Source organism: Ascaphus truei, chromosome 3, assembly GCF_040206685.1.
Source record: "Ascaphus truei isolate aAscTru1 chromosome 3, aAscTru1.hap1, whole genome shotgun sequence".
In the NCBI taxonomy this organism is placed as follows: domain Eukaryota; kingdom Metazoa; phylum Chordata; class Amphibia; order Anura; family Ascaphidae; genus Ascaphus; species Ascaphus truei.
The window spans coordinates 85,495,403-85,512,886 of NC_134485.1; the positions used below are offsets into that span (position 1 = coordinate 85,495,403).

The window sequence follows — 17,484 nt, forward strand, 5'->3', positions numbered from 1 at the left end:
TTGGGGCAAAGCTCTTTGCATTGTGTTTTATAAAGATTTAAGGACGATTTATGTTGTAGTAATAGAAAGGGGTGACACTTTCTAAACTACAATCCCTTCTTCAAATTCAAAGTGGTGTAAGATTGTAAATAAAATCAGTAGTGGTACTCTGGGTGTTAAAATCACCCCTTGATGTGTCTATTTAACTACATTCAACTTGTAACACCTAAGGACAACACCCTGTTTAGAAGTACCAATTGTTTAAATGTGCCTCACGTGCTAATTGAGCTGGTTAACATGAATTTTATTCAGTGGTGATTTGTAAGACCTATATAGCTAGAGGCACACTGGAGGAGCAGCAATGCAGGGGCAAGCAGCATTCATTTAAAGTAGCATTTTTTAAGTAGAATGCAGTGTGGAGTTGAACAGGGAGTTCACCAGGAGTGAGACAATTGGACAGCACCTGAATCCTGGATTTTGAACTACACTGGAAACATTTGCTGCCATGCCACCACTACTGTTTTTATTTGCTTTGACCTCACTTTTCTAAATTATGCACTTCTTTCTGCCAGCCTAATTATGTCGCTAACTCTATTCATATATCTCCATCTCTCCTTCCTTCACCAGTTCTCAGTTCACATGAACTACTTTCTTACCTGCGCCCTCTGGCACTACACAGCTATATCCCCTGCACTAAAACACACCCCTAAAAATCATCCTCACACGTTCTCTTTCTATCCATGCATCTCCTCCTTCTCCAAGGATGGCCTCTCCCTAGACCTAGTTTTCACAAAAAACACTTCTCTCTCCAATTTTTCCATTTCCCCTTTTCCTCTCTCTGACCATCACCTCATCTCATTTTCTTTCACTTCACCTCTTCTCCACCTCCATCTACCCCTCATCGCTGCAGAGACTTTCGCTCTATTAACTTACCAGCTTTTGAGTCCACTTTACGCTCCTCCCTCTCACTCTCCTCAGCTCTGCTCCAGACCCTGACAACCTGGTCAGAAGCTACAACTCTGCCCTAGCCTCCTCTCTTGATCTACATTCTCTGCTGCTCTCGCCCTTTGAACCCCAGACCCTGGCTAAATTCCCACACGCGCATGCTGCGCTCCTGCACTAGTTCCTCTGAATGCCTCTGGAGGAAATCTCACACTCTCGCAGACTTCCTTCACTACAAATTTATGCTGTCCTGTTTCAACTCTGCCCCCTCTCAGGCTAAACAAAAGTACTTTTCCTCACTAATCAACACGCACAAGTCTAATCCATGCCGACTCTTCTCTGTCTTTGACTCCCTACTCAGACCATCCTCTGCTGCCTGTTCTTTGTCCTCCCTCTCACCTCAGGAATCGCCGACTATTTCAAGGAAAAGGTGGAAACCATACATCAGGTCATCCCCTCTGTATCTTCCTCCCATCCTACACCTCTTCCATACTCTCCTCCTGCCTTCCTTGACTCTTTATCCGCTGTTACAGAGGAGGATGTGTCGTTGCTGATCTCCTCTTCTCCCACTACCACCTGCCCTCTTGACCCCATTCCCTCCCATCTCCTAAAACCTCTTGCTCCTACTATAATCCTTACGCTCACATACATTTTTAACTCCTCCCTCTACTCTGGTATCTTTCCCTCTTCCTTCAAACATGCAACAGTTATACCATTACTCAAAAACAGCAAGCTTGACCCTGCTGCCTTTCTAACTACCGACCTGTCTCCCTCCTGCCTTTTGCCTGTAAACTCCTTGAGCGTCTTGTATTCTCTCACTTGCTCAATTTTTTCAATACCTATTCTCTCCTAGACCCTCTACAATCTGGCTTCCGCACTGCTCACTCCACTGAAACAGCCCTCACTAAAATAACTAATGACCTCCATGCTGCCAAAGACGGTCATTACACTCTGCTCATATTACTCAACCTCTCTGCAGCATTTGATACTGTGGACCACCCTCTTCTCCTTCACATTCTCCATACTCTTGGCATTCATAACAAAGCTCTATCCTGGATCTCCTCTTACCTCTCCCATCATACTTTCAGCGTCTCTTTTGTTAACACCTCCTCCTCTATTGATCTCTGTGGGGGTACCCCAGGGCTCTGTCCTGGGACCCCTTCTCTTTTCTCTTTACACACTCTCTATAGGTTACCTAATCACATATGTTGGGTTCAAATATCACCTCTATGCTGATGACACACAAATTTACTTTTCTACCCCTGACCTTACACATGCTGTGCAGACCAAAGTTTCTGAATGTCTCTCTGCTATATCATCCTGGATGGCCCTCCGCCAACTTAAACATAACATGGTCAAAACAGAGCGCCTCATTCTTCCTCCCAAACCTGGCCCTATTTCCTCCTTCCACATTACTGTTGGAAGTACCATCATTCACCCAGTAGCGCAAGCACGCTGCCTAGGGGTCACACTCGACTCCTCTCTCACATTCTCTTCTCACATTCAAAAGGTAGCAAAAAACTGTTGTTTTTTCCTCCAGAATATTAACAAGATATGCCCCTTCCTCTGACACAGACCCTCATTCTCTCCCGTCTCGACTACTGTAACCTCCTGCTGTCTGGCCTTCCTGCCTCTCTGTGAGGATCCGCCATTCCGGTGGTTCAGATCCATTAACCCTCATCCGTCCGTCAGGATCTAAAGGCACTCAGAGAGGGCATCTCAGTGGCAATTCTCATGCACGGCGCGCGGGCAATGCGCAGGCTCCGCCCTTCACCTCGGGTTCCGTTTCCAGGCTGCGTCCCCGTCCCAATCCCGATGACGCGCGACGCATGGGTGGTGCGCACTCTCCCCGGAGCCCTGTGGTCTCCGCCCCTTGACTCCGCTCTGACGACAGGTATGCGGCACAGCGGTCACGCGCGGGACTCCCATCTCTCCTCGGGTCCCACCTCCGGTCTCCACCCCCACACTGACGCGGGTGCCGTGGCGCGCACGGGTGGTGCGCGATTGGGTTGTCCGTCAGATACGTGGGTTACGCGCGGCGCGCGCGCAGTCACTAGTGGCTCCACATCCACTCCTAATCGGTTGCATATAGGGCGCACCTGCGCGATCCAGCAGCCTATCAGTGAAGGTGCCACCACTTCCTGGATGCCTCCCATTGAAGGGAGGTCCTTTATATACCCTATCTGAACTTCCTTTCATTGCCGAGCATAACCTTGGTTTGTGACGCTGCATCTCGCTGCCATCCTGAACCCTGTCTTGCCTGCCTTTTACTCTTGCTGCCTGACCCTGCCTTGGACCTTGAACTCTGTGATACTCTCCTGCACTGACTCTGGCTTTGGTATACGACGATCCTACTTTCTCCCGCACTGACTCTGGCTTTGGCTTTACGACAACTCTACTCTCTCCAATCCTGACCCCGGGTACGTACCCCAACGATCCGCTACTCTCCACTCCTAGACCCGGCAAGTACCACTTTTACGCTGTCCTCTATAACCCTGACCCAGCCTGCAAGACCATCCTACACTCTAGACGCGCCCTCGCGTTGAGGTCGGCGTTCTATACCAATCCCTAATTCGTTTGTGATGAGCTACGCGTTACACTCTCACCCGTCTCCCCTACAATCTATCCTAAATGCTGCTGCCAGAATCACTCTACTATTTCCTAAATCTGTCTCCGCGTCTCCCCTCCTGAAATCCCTCTCCTGGCTTCCGATCAAATCCTACATCTCACACTCAATTCTCCTCACTTTTAAAGCTTTACATCTTCTGCCCCTCCTTACATCTCAGCCCTAATTTCTCGCAATACACAATCCCGACTCTTGCGTTCTGTTCAAGCATGTCTTCTCTCTACCCCCTTTGCATCTAAAGCCCTTTCCCGCCTTAAACCCTTCTCACTGACTGCCCCGCACATCTGGAATGCCCTTCCCCTCAATATCCGACTAGCACCCTCTCTATCCACATTTACAGTAAGACCCACCTCAAAACACACCTGCTTAAGGAAGCAAATGAGTAGCTCCATGGCTGATAATTAACACATCATACATAAAGCTTGCCCCCCTGCAGACGCACTTACCAGCACACCCTTCTACTGTCTCTGTACGTTCTTCCTACCAACAAATTAGATTGTAAGCTCCTCAGGGCAGGGACTCCTTTTCCTAAATGTTACTTTTATGTCTGAAGCATTATTCCTATGATCTGTTACTTGTATTATTTGTTAGTTATATGATTACCCCGTGTATTACTAATGTGAAGCGCTATGTACATTAATGGCGCTATATAAATAAAGATATACAATACAATACAAAATGAAAAGTAGTGGTACTCTCGGTGTGAAAATGAAAAGTAGGGATACGCTGGGTGGGGAAATATAGAAGTAATAATACTCCAGGTATGAAAATGAAAATTTAGTTCTACTCCTTACCCTCTAGCACCATAACTTTGACCTCTGATATCTGGGATATGTGATGCGGCTTTGTTGACCACATGTAACCTTACAAATTAATATATATATATATATACAGTGTTCAACAAATCCATTCACCTACAGGCCCGTGGCGACTGGATTTGACCCTGTGGCGACCTCCTCATGGCCGACCCAAGCATGGCGGGATTGGAGGCGGGACTAGGTGGCGAGTAGATTTTTTGGTTAGGCGACTAGATTTTTGGGTGATTTGTCAACCACTGTATATATATATATATATATATACAGTGTTCGACAAATCACCAAAAAATCTACTCGCCACCTAGTCCCGTCCCTAACGCCGCCCCTAACCCCGCCCCTAGTCCCACCCACAACCCCGCTTTAAAATAAAATATATAAATAAAATACATTTAATAAATTCCTAGTCAGAACAACATTCGTTTTTGACATAAATGTATTTATTGTATTACATTATACTACAATTAGTCCTTGTTACGTGTGTGTGTGTGTATGTGTGTGTAAATGTCGGATCTAGAAATAAAAGCCAGGTGTGAATGACTAGTTTCCTGCACCCCTTAACCAGTGTCTGGACGTCCCCGCTTCACAATATCTAAAGCAGCAATCCCGCCTGGGATCTTACCTGATTCGCAGTCCCTCAATGTCCAGGTACCCTCATTCCCGCAATGTTATACATAGGAGGGGAGGTGTTCCCTACCTGTCTTCTGGGTTAGGGGGGGTTCCGATTGGGGTGACGGGGTGACTGTGTGGGGTGACGGGGTGTCTGGGTGGGGTGACGGGGTGACGGGGTGATTGGGGGGTGGGATGATTGGGGGGTGATAGGGAGGGGAGATTGGGGGGTGGGGTTATTGGGGGGTGATTGGGGTGATGATTGGGGGGGTCATTGGGGTGATGATTGGGGGGGGGTGATGGGACACTTCTGGTATCCTACACACACACACACACACACACACACACACACACACACACACACACACACACACACTCTCTCTCTCATGCACACACTCACACACAAATACACACACACACACACACACTCTCTCCCCCCCTACACATACACATACACACATACACACATACACTCTCGCTCCCCCTCCCCCCTACACACCTTGGGATCTCTGTGGTCTCCGTGACACCCGAGGAAGCGGCGGGGGCCCTGCCGCACCGTGAAACCGGTAGTGCACTTCTCCCCCGGAGAGCGCCATATCCTACGGAGAGAGGGAGAAGAGGCGGGGGCAGGCCGGGTGTCGCCCTCGGTGGCTGTCACTGCGGGTAACTGGGTGTCAGTGAGGGGGTCAGACACGCCGGAACATGGGGGCGGCGGCAGCCTCAGCTCAGTGGCTGTCGGTGAAGGAGGAGACCATCCGGGTCACCGTTGCAGAAAGTCTGTCAAGCGCTTCAGTGTGAGGCAGGTCAATGCATGAGGACACTGGGGTAAGCGTGGGAGAGCTAAGCAGGGTCACTTAATCAACCGGTGCAGGGGGAAAGGATAACCTCACCTGCTCCTTGGGTTGTGGGACCGCTCTCCTCGCTTCCTCCTGCGTGCCGCCGCCGAGATGCAGGTCAGAAAATGGATGGAAGTGCGGCGCAACTGCGCATGTCCAATGAAAGGCTCCCGGATGACTTGTTCAACATAACTTTATTTGACCTGGCGGAGCTGCCACGCGAGATATTGGGAGGGAGTGGGGAGATTTGGGGTGTCGGGGGGAGATTGGGGTGAGGGGAGGTCAAGGAGGCCAGGAGAGATTGGGGTGAGGGGGGTCACGGAGGCCGGGAGAGATTGTGGTGAGGGGGGTCACGGAGGCCGGGAGAGATTGTGGTGAGGGGGGGTCACGGAGGCCGGGAGAGATTGGGGTGAGGGGGGGGTCACGGAGGCCGGGAGAGATTGGGGTGAGGGGGGGTCACGGAGGCTGGGAGAGATTGGGGTGAGGGGGTCACGGAGGCCGGGAGAGATTGGGGTGGGGGTGGCGGATGGCCCGGTGGGAGGGCGGATGGCCCGATGGGAGGGGGGGGCGACAGATGGCCCTGCAGGGGCCTGTGGCAGACAGAGGCGCGGAAGGGGCTGGCTGCCAGAAGGGGGAGGAGTGAAAGCGCTGAGGCGGGAAAGTATTGCTGAGAGGTGGGGGAGGAGCGAAGGCACTGCTCAGAGAGCCGGAGGCTGGGTAATCTCCCCCAACAACATGAACCCGCCTCCGGCTTTTTTTTTTTTTTCTCCAGTGCGAGCGCGGGAAAAACAGCAACGCGAGCAGGGAAAATTTAAAAAACAAACACGTGGGCTGCTTGGGCCAATATTTACTCGCCCGGAGGTTAAATCCACTCGCCCCGGGCGTGTAAATGTATAGCATATATATATATATATATATATATATATATATATATATATATATATATACACACACACACACTGTGTATTAGATAACATTACTCCCCATTATGCATTCCCTTTATGAATTATGATTATAAGTGCAAATTTAATTTTCAGCAGTAATATTCTGCACATCCATTGGGTATGAGCAATTCCCCCCTCACCCTCCCCCCCAAAAATGAGTTTTCCATTTCTATACATTTTTGGATATATATTTATATATATCCATTTTACGCACACATCTGGGCTGATAACATTAGCAAATGAACTCTCTTCCACTTGCGTGTTGCATGAACAGATTTAGAATGTTGAGGTTACAGATAACACCGGTTTATAGATAACATTAGATTTATGAGCCGGTGAGAATACATGGTTAGTAACTCGGTAACGTGAGGTGTGAGCTTCTTTCTGCATAATTCATGCGTTAGTCAGCCAGCTCACCACTGATTAGCTTTAGCAGGCTATACAATCTGTGCGCTTATTTAACCATTTAAGTCCTGGAAGACCGGTGGCACCTGAGTGCATCCAGTCTTACGGCACACAACCACGTACGGCTTGGTAGTGGTGATCGGCTGGTCGCGGGCAGGATCCCCAGGACGTGGGTGGAAAGCAGGGGCCATATTGTTAAGGTTGGATCTAGTCCTGACTAAGGGCCTCGTGCAGTAAGCGCCGAAAAGCCGTTTTTCGCCATTTTCTCGCCAATAATGCCTCTCTGATTCAATAAGCACCGATAAGCTGCCGAAAACACAACAAAAATCGGCATTGTTTCTTGCGGAAATTTTTTTTATCGGCAGCCGGGTGCCGATAAGCCACTTTTCGGCTCTTATCGGCACTTTTTGAAACGCGCTCAATTCTAGTAGCCCCGATCAGCTTTTCGCTGCTGATCGGCACTCTAGAATTGAGATTTTCACGCCAATCCGTCTCACCAACTAAAGTTGGCAAGTTGGTGGTGGAGAAGCATCGGCAATGGCGACACTTAGAAAAAATCAAACCTTTTTCCTGTCTGGGATTGATGCCGGGGGTCTCCGGAGCTAATACGCATTAATACCAGCACCGGAGCACCGGCATGCATCCGAGGCAGGAAAAATGCATTTACAGCCCACTTCATTACCTTAGCGGTTAACCGATGCTGCCACGATGAAGGCCATCCTCATCTTCATCGCCGTCCATGCCCCCCTCCGATGCTGCAAAACATAAACAAGAATAAAAAGAGCCAATGTAATGTCCCCTAACCCCTTAATCACCTTAGCTGTTATTAACCGCTAAAGCCATTAAGGGGTTAACCTACCCTCACCCACCACACGGGAGGCCTAAATACCCTCCCCCACTACCCACCTCATGAGGCCTAACCACCCTGACCCACTACCCAGCAGGAGGCCTACCCACCCTGGCTTGGGGACAACACCCCCGCTACCCACAATAATCATGACTATATTTAATAAACAATACATAACCCACCCCCTGTGCCCCCCTCCCACACCCCCATAAATACATGATTTATTATTTTACATACAGGGTTAATACCCAGGCCCACGGGAGTCCCCGTTGGTCCTGATGGGTGTCCGTAGGCCCCACAGTGGCCCAGAGGGGGGTGCCCAGAGGGTTTGGAGGCCTATGGGTAGTCCCCGCCAGGTGCCGTGGTCCTCCAGGTGATCACCGTGGGCCCCAAATGGGGTCTCCACGGATGGGCCTGCAGGTGTATGGGGAGCACCAGGTCAGCCCCACAGGTGTCTGAGGATCCCCGGGTGGTTCCCATGGGGTCTGGGGGCCCTCGGTGGTCCCTACGGTTCTGCAGGGCCCCCACAGATGTGGGGTCCCTGGTTCTTCCCCATAGGTGTCCCCCGTGAGTCCGCAGCCTGGTACCCAAGGGCGTCCAGGGAGTCCTCAGGTGGTTTCCAGAGGTCCCCGCAGACCCAAGGAACCAACCCTGTATTTAAAATAAATAAGAGAACAACAGAAACCGTGTAAAAGCTCCAGGTGGTTTAGCAAATAATGCTATTAAAGCATAATATGTGATGTGATAAAAGGAGCTAACACCGGACAATGGGGAATAAAGGGTTAAGCAGTAATGTATGATTGAGGATAACTGGGAGTAACAAGAGGGGAAAATAACAGGGACAGAATGGTGTGATATACAATCACTGAGTCCCCATAACCCCGGCTAAGCCCAGTGTGGAGTAGCTTCTACTCACAATAAGACACCGTCTTGATCCCCCTCCTTCCAGCTGCATCCCTGATGCTGCCAGAAGCGTCTCCCGTTTGGCCTCCGGTGTAGCAGATTCTCTCAGACAGCAGCAGAACAAGGTAAGGATCACAAGAACAACAGCTCCAGGAAAAAAGGTAAGGCGCTCACCAGCAAAAAAGGGGTAAAAATCAACTTTATTAGACTACATAACAAACAAAGAAACAAACAGTGCTAGCTACTCTCCCACACGTTTCACGCCCACTGTGGCGCTTTCTCAAGGAGAGGGCATGAAACGCGTGGGAGAGTAGCTTGCACTGTTTGTTTCTTTGTTTTTTATGTAGTCTAATAAAGTTGATTTTTACCCCTTTTTTGCTGGTGAGCGCCTTACCTTTAAAATAAATAAACCTGGCCTATACATTTAAAGAAATAAATACCCCCCATCCCCCCGCCAAACACATACAGTACAGTAATGTGCAAAATAACTATTATCCAGATATGGATAATAGATTATTTGCCCATTATTAAACACATAAAACAGCATCAATCAAGTAAATAACTAGAGTTCTACTTACCCCCTGGCAATGAGATGGCAGACTGGTCATCAAACGGGCTCCGTTGGCAAAAGAATACATTTCAAATACTTTCATATGCCAGTTAACCCCTTAATCACTTTAGCGGTTAACCCAGCCTGCACCAATACCAACCTTTCACCCATACATTTGTACAGTGTATAATATATATATATATATATATATATATATATATATATATATATATATATATATATATATATATATATATATATATATATATATATACATATATACACACACCAATATACAAATAAATGGTTATGGATTACAGAAAAATGCAGGGAAAAAAATGACATCTCAATCTCCAAACCAGCCCGTTGCATTCGAAAATCAAACCAGCAGCTCATTGCAAAATAATTAATCTCTCATCTACCATAAAAAAAAACAGCACCTACACAAATACATATATTTTTATTTATTTATAAAAAATGTTTTACCAGGAAGTAATACATTGAGAGATACCTCTCGTTTTCAAGTATGTCCTGGGCACAGAGTTATAAAACATACATGGTTACGATAAAAGAACAGGGTTATACAGGTAATTCATAGACATTTCATGGACAGATAAAGTTGGAAAATTGGGTACAGGGGATAAAGGGCTTATGTGTTTCAGATAGAAATAGAGCAGCTTCAACATCACTTTAACATCAACTAACATCAGCGAACGGCAGCAAACGGCTCACGCCCTTTGGCTGCCCTTCGGCTGCGCCAAAGGATGTGTGCCTTTGGAGCAACACAGATGTACGCTGGGTGGGTGAGGTTGAATCTGGTGCATCTGTAAACAAAAAGATCTTTTCTTTGTCCCCTTGGCTCATTAACATTCCAGTGGGTGGGGTTGCCGATTCAACAAAGAACAAGCACATGTTAACCCTTAGCACGCTGGTCCTGTGCAGAGGGGAGCAGTTCTTGGGGGGCACTCATCAGGCTGTGCGCCTTTGGAGCAACGCAGATGTACGCTGGGTGGGTGAGGTTGAATCTGGTGCCAAATTTCAATCAAACAATTGCATTTTAGTGTGTACATGATGCAATTAAGCTGTACATCATGTAACACTATTCCAAATCAATGTTAAAAATAAAATAAACAATTACCAACAACATACAAAAACTAATCAAGTAAACATAAACATATTTACCATCAATCAATTTATCTAATCAAAAATCAATTACAATCCAATCAAAATCAATAACACAAATCACTATTCAATTCCTAAAACCAAACCATTGTTAAAAAAAATTCTACTTCAAAGTAATCACCATCATACAAAATCTAACTACCAAAAATAAACCAATATAAAAAAGCAAGCCCCTGGAATAAAATATTCCAAACACCATCAAACATTACATTTAACTAAATAACAATTACATTACACACTAATGTCTAACCAAAGCTGTAAAATACATTTTAAAAACATCAAAAGAACATAAATAAACATTTGCAAAGCAATCATTTATTATCCCTGTATGTCTAGCCATATAGATTACTTTCGTTGTATTCCAGAGGGAGCATGGAGGGAAATAGAACAAAAAAGACAAAAAACAATCTAAGTGTAGACAGTTTTTAGATAGTGTAAAATTAAATGTCTTGTCTTGGCTCGTATGTTGTGCCTACTTACAAGATGTAAGTTGTATTCAAGCGGTTTAGACACACAATGGTCTCTGCTAAGGTAGTAGTTCTCCACTCTATGAAGCGGTCTCCAGTTGTCAGCTCAGCAACTAAGTGTATGTGAAGAAAAATGATACCATAGTGCAGACCAATATAATGATAAAACTAAACTTTATAAATTTAAAAATGAACACTTACAATAAAAATGAATATATTAAGCATTGTTCACAATCTTAGTGATCAGGGAGAGAAGAGTGTGTTAACTTCAGGCTCACCCGCCTCTTCCGATGGGACTTGTTGTAATCAGCCTCTCTCTGCGAAGCTGTGTCTCCGGTGGTGGACTGTGTGACCCAGGCTGTATCTTCCCGTGGGCTGTTGGACTCCCCTCCAGCTTGGAGCTGCCTTTCGGGTGGATGATCTCGCCTCTCTCACCGCCGGTACGTCACTTCCGCTTTGTCCCGTCACGTCACTTCCGGGCGCGGCTTGTTGAATTTCTGAATGGCGATCACTCCTCTCTCCTCTCCTCTCTCAGGACGGCTCCCACTCTACGCGTTTCGCCAGAAAAGGGTGTGTGGCTTCCTCAGGAGTGTACCGCCCCTTACACTCGGGTGTCTTTTATATCCTCCCCAATTGGTATTTGATTGTAAACACTTGTACAAATCACTTTAAAAACACATGGTCTGCACTGGTTGTTATCTCTGCTTCTATACATATGGTGGAGCACTTTTTTTGAGAAGCAAATTCTCTGACTGGTTTTGCAATTTAACCTCTTCCTTTCTCTATGGAGATGTGGAAAATATTTGATCCTAATACTCTTATATTAAAAGGATGATCTCTATACACAGAAGGAGATCAAGGGGACTTTGGTTATATCCTTAATATGGGACTCGTTAGGTAGAAGGAATATGTTATTTAATAGGTCAATTTTGATAGGATCTAGATTGATCCTGTTTTTCTTGTAGGGAATAGATTACAACATAAATATTGAATTGCAAAGAGCAATGAGGAGTCAAGGGAAAAAAAGGGGAAAAAAATGGGGGAAGGGAAAAAAAATTCTTTTGATGAATTCTAGGGGCCTCAGGGGAATAACAATCAAACATGAAATATTTCTTACTACAAAAAGTAGAAATGTGTAAAAAATGGGAGCTCCATCATATATATGAATACATATACTCTCATTACATGTTATACGTAGGTTTTCAAGATGGGTTGATGGTATAATCAATATACAAATTCACATGATTGAATAGATGGGAAATACATGACCTTTTTGATAATAATGTTCACAGTGCAAATATTAAAGTCATTAAATCGATAGGACTTGTAAGACCTTATATTCTACAGAACTTCTTCAATATACATATATACAGAGTCTTTATATAGATGTAGAAAAAACTTATCATATTCTGTGTATATCTGGGGGAACTAAGCTGGAGTGACAACAGTGACATAAACATTTTCTATTTGAATAACAGATGTTCATTGCGTGCTGTGGGAGATGAAAAAAGGAAAGAGACAACAGAGGATGGAGAAAGCAAAAGACCAGTTAGTATCATCCATTCGTTTTAAATCTCAATGAACTACAAAAATGGTGCCAGCTCTATTTCCATGTTCAGGCCCCTGGGGGAGAGGGTCCGCAACCTGTGAATCCAAAAAGTCTCCCTCTTAACGAGTTCCAGATTGCGATCTCCCCCCCGCCAGTGGCCCGCAACATGTTCTATAGGCATGTATGTCAGACCCGTGGTGTCCCCCTGGTGCTTTTCCATGAAGTGTTTGGAAAGACTGTGTGTTAGGAGAGATCTTTTAATGCTGCTCAGATGTTCTATGATTCTAGTTCGTATTTGTCTCTCAGTCTTCCCCACATACTGCAGTTTGCATGGGCACTCCAGGAGGTACACCACATGGTCTGACCTACAGGTCAAACTAGATTGTATAGTAAATCTCTCTCCTGTAGTGTTTGATGTAAATTCCAGTTTGTCATTGGATTTAAATTGACATGCTCTACATGTCTTACATGCATGAAAGCCTTTACTAGATTGTAACCAGTTTTGAGGTTTAGATTTTTGTTTAAGGACACTCGGGGCTAGTGTATTTTTTAGGTTTCGCGCCTTCCTGAAAACAATATTGGGGTGCTCTGGTAGTTCTTTTCCCAAAACTGGGTCATTCTTTAATATGGCCCAGTGTTTGTGTATGATTTTCCTAATTTCCTTAGCTTCCCCATTATATGTTGTGAGAAATGCGAAATCCAGCTTATTTGTTGTTATTTTGTCTTTCCCCTTAGATTTCAGAAGGTCTTCCCTCTCCAGTTGGTCTATTTTTAGTAAGGCCTCATCTAGCTTCTCCTCTTTATATTTCTTTTCTATAAATCTCTCCTTTAGTTTTGTTGATTGTTGTAGAAATGTTTCTCTCTCACTGCAGTTCCTTTTGATTCTAGTGAACTGGCTGGATGGAACCCCGTCCATCCACCTTGGAAGATGACAGCTAGTCCGCAAGATGTAGTTGTTTTTATCTGTTTCCTTAAAAAATGTTTTTGTCTTAATTAGATCATTTTCTATATAGATTTCTAGGTCTAAATAGTTCACTGTTTTGTCACTGTACTCACTCGTAAATTTAAGATTCAGCTCTTCGTTCTCCATGCCTATTAGGAATTCTTTCAACTTACTTTCTCCGTTCCCCCAAATTAGGTACACATCGTCGATGAAACGACGCCAGAGGACCAGGCCCTCCCCAAGCTCTCCATTCGGCCAGATGTTATCCTCCTCCCAAGACGCCATGAATAGGTTGGCGTAGCTCGGGGCGAACCTGGTCCCCATCGCCGTTCCTCGTTTCTGCAGATAATAACTGTCTTCGTACCAAAAGAAGTTGTGCTGTAAAATAAACATAATTCCATCAATAATGAAATTTGCCTGTGTTTCTGCAAGGTCTGTGTCTTTCATTAAAAATCTTTTTATGGCCCTGCATCCTTTGGTGTGGTCAATTGATGTGTATAACGATACAACATCGCATGTAGCCATTATGAATTGTCTTTCCCATTTCACTTTACTTAGTGTATTTAGTAAATCTTTGGTGTCTTTTAAATATGCTTTTTGTTGCGTGACATATTTCTGGAGGAATATGTCTATGTACAGTGACAAATTAGCTGTTAGTGAGTCAATCCCCGAGACTATAGGTCTACCTGGGGGATTGACTTCACTCTTATGGATTTTTGGCAGCTGGTAAAATACCGGAACTTTTGATTTGTCACTGTACAGAAATCTATATTCCCCCTCATCAAGTACTTCAGTGTTCTTACCCCTCTCTAATAAACACTTAAGCTCTTCTGTAAATTCATTTATTGGATTCTTTTTCAATTTAATATATGTTTCCTCGTCTCCCAATAGTCTTAAAGATTCCTGATTATACTTGTCTCTGTCCATTAGGACAGTACCTCCCCCTTTATCAGCCTGTTTTATGACCAATTCTTCATTTTCTGTAATTTCTTTAAAGGCTGCTCTTTCTTGTTTGGTGAGATTTTCTTTTAATTTATGTTTACATTCCGCCAGGTTCTCAAAATCTGTATTTATCATCTGGAAAAAAGTTTCCAGATGATTACCCTTGGCAAATTGAGGGTAGAAGGAGGATTTAGGTTTTAGACCCGTATGTATCATGTTAGCCTCTTGTGCCACTATTGGAGGAATGCTAGGTCCCAATCTAGGGGCTTGGTCTTTAGCCATAAAGAACCTTTTGAGAGTTAGCTTACGTAGAAATCTATTTGCACCCATAAAGAGATCAAAACTGCTATGACTCTTTACTGGAGCAAATGACAATCCCTTCGAAATTACACTTTTTTGTGTGTCTGTCAGTATAACTTTACTTAGATTGAATACACTACTCTTAGGCTCTATCTGGCACTTCTCTTTCTTTCGTGCTCTTTGTCTCCCCCCCCTCTTTCCTCTGACTGTCGGCTTCTTTTTAATTTCCCTTTTTCTTGTGTTCTCTGTTGATAATTCGTTTTGTCCTCTAAATTCGAAGACGTCCCTTTCTCTAAAAAAGAATCTGCATCATGTTTTTCCCTTGTATGTGATTGACTCCTCTCCCTGCTTCTGTCTTTTCTGTCATGACTCCGTCCTGGAGAACTGTGTGTTTTTTGTCGTCTCTCTTTATCTCTTTGGGCTCTTTTATCTTTGTTAATGGGTGTAAAATTGGCCCTGCTTCTCTCAATTGAACTGGAACTGTTTGAGGGTTTGGTGTCCACTGAACGTGATTCACCTTCCCCCCTTTCAGTGTCTGTTCTTGATCTTTCCCTAGAGGTGCTTCTATCTCTATTAGGTGCCCAGCTCTTGTAATTATTACCCCGATAATGTTGACTATTCTTGCCTTTGTAATTCCCTCTTCCCTGATCCCATTCTCTTCTAATTCTTCTTTTTTTCCAAGTCCTCTGTTCTCCCTTTAAATAATCTTCCTCATCCCTTTTGAATTTGCCTAACTTGGCTGTCTCTACTTCTTTTTCTAATGTGTCAATTTTCTTTTGCAAGGCCTTATCTTTTTCTTTGAACTCGTGTGTATCCTCTAGGGGAATTAGTCTTTCCTGGATTTCCAGTATATCCTCATCTAATTTCTTAAGATGGTTGTTTTGTTGTTCAATGATTAAATCTATCAATGTAAAAGAACATTTGTCCAAAACATCATTCCATCTTAATAGAAACTCACTGTCTTCTAGATCAAAAGAGGGACTAATTGAGATCCTTAATCCCCTCGGTATGCGGTTACACCTTTTGTATTCTTCTAGAAACGTGACATCAAGCCACTTCCTAGTGTCCCTTACAAAAAGTTTTTCAAGTTTGGCAAATTCAATTTCCACTGTATTCCCCATGTCATTATCAACCTCAATTACTTCTTCTGTAGTGTTGTTAAATTTAACAGTTCTAGATAATCTCTTAGAGAACACATTGCTACCTCTAGTCGCCATTTATACTAATAGTAAGCAGCCCAATCACCAGAAACCAAGATACGTGCTAAGTGAAGGTGAAAAAACGGCGCTAACTCTATTAGTGTTTCACTAAAAACGATACAGTGAGTGGTTTTAGCAAAATCTATTTGATTTTACAATAATAAAGACGTGCTCAAATAACGTGCAAAAGATATTTAAAAGGTTCAAACCCCCTGCTCAAACCCAGCTGGTAGGGACTGGTTTCGCTAGTCCCGCAAATCGTCACTTTCGTTGTATTCCAGGGGGAGCATGGAGGGAAATAGAACAAAAAAGACAAAAAACAATCTAAGTGTAGACAGTTTTTAGATAGTGTAAAATTAAATGTCTTGTCTTGGCTCGTATGTTGTGCCTACTTACAAGATGTAAGTTGTATTCAAGCGGTTTAGACACACAATGGTCTCTGCTAAGGTAGTTGTTCTCCACTCTATGAAGCGGTCTCCAGTTGTCAGCTCAGCAACCAAGTGTATGTGAAGAAAAATGATACCATAGTGCAGACCAATATAATGATAAAACTAAACTTTATAAATTTAAAAATGAACACTTACAATAAAAATGAATATATTAAGCATTGTTCACAATCTTAGTGATCAGGGAGAGAAGAGTGTGTTAACTTCAGGCTCACCCGCCTCTTCCGATGGGACTTGTTGTAATCAGCCTCTCTCTGCGAAGCTGTGTCTCCGGTGGTGGACTGTGTGACCCAGGCTGTATCTTCCCGTGGGCTGTTGGACTCCCCTCCAGCTTGGAGCTGCCTTTCGGGTGGATGATCTCGCCTCTCTCACCGCCGGTACGTCACTTCCGCTTTGTCCCGTCACGTCACTTCCGGGCGCGGCTTGTTGAATTTCTGAATGGCGATCACGCCTCTCTCCTCTCCTCTCTCAGGACGGCTCCCACTCTACGCGTTTCGCCAGAAAAGGGTGTGTGGCTTCCTCAGGAGTGTACCGCCCCTTACACTCGGGTGTCTTTTATATCCTCCCCAATTGGTATTTGATTGTAAACACTTGTACAAATCACTTTAAAAACACATGGTCTGCACTGGTTGTTATCTCTGCTTCTATACATATGGTGGAGCACTTTTTTTGAGAAGCAAATTCTCTGACTGGTTTTGCAATTTAACCTCTTCCTTTCTCTATGGAGATGTGGAAAATATTTGATCCTAATACTCTTATATTAAAAGGATGATCTCTATACACAGAAGGAGATCAAGGGGACTTTGGTTATATCCTTAATATGGGACTCGTTAGGTAGAAGGAATATGTTATTTAATAGGTCAATTTTGATAGGATCTAGATTGATCCTGTTTTTCTTGTAGGGAATAGATTACAACATAAATATTGAATTGCAAAGAGCAATGAGGAGTCAAGGGAAAAAAAGGGGAAAAAAATGGGGGAAGGGAAAAAAATTTCTTTTGAT

General features: G+C 44.5%; 1 long non-coding RNA gene across 1 annotated transcript; it reads left to right on the forward strand.

Moving 5' to 3' along the window:
• The first annotated feature begins 12,441 nt into the window (after nucleotides 1-12,441).
• LOC142490944 (uncharacterized) lies at nucleotides 12,442-14,006 on the forward strand. The gene is made up of 3 exons (XR_012800172.1): nucleotides 12,442-12,650; nucleotides 13,387-13,425; nucleotides 13,790-14,006. It is a non-coding gene; the product is annotated as an uncharacterized LOC142490944 (long non-coding RNA).
• Nucleotides 14,007-17,484: the final 3,478 nt, after the last annotated feature.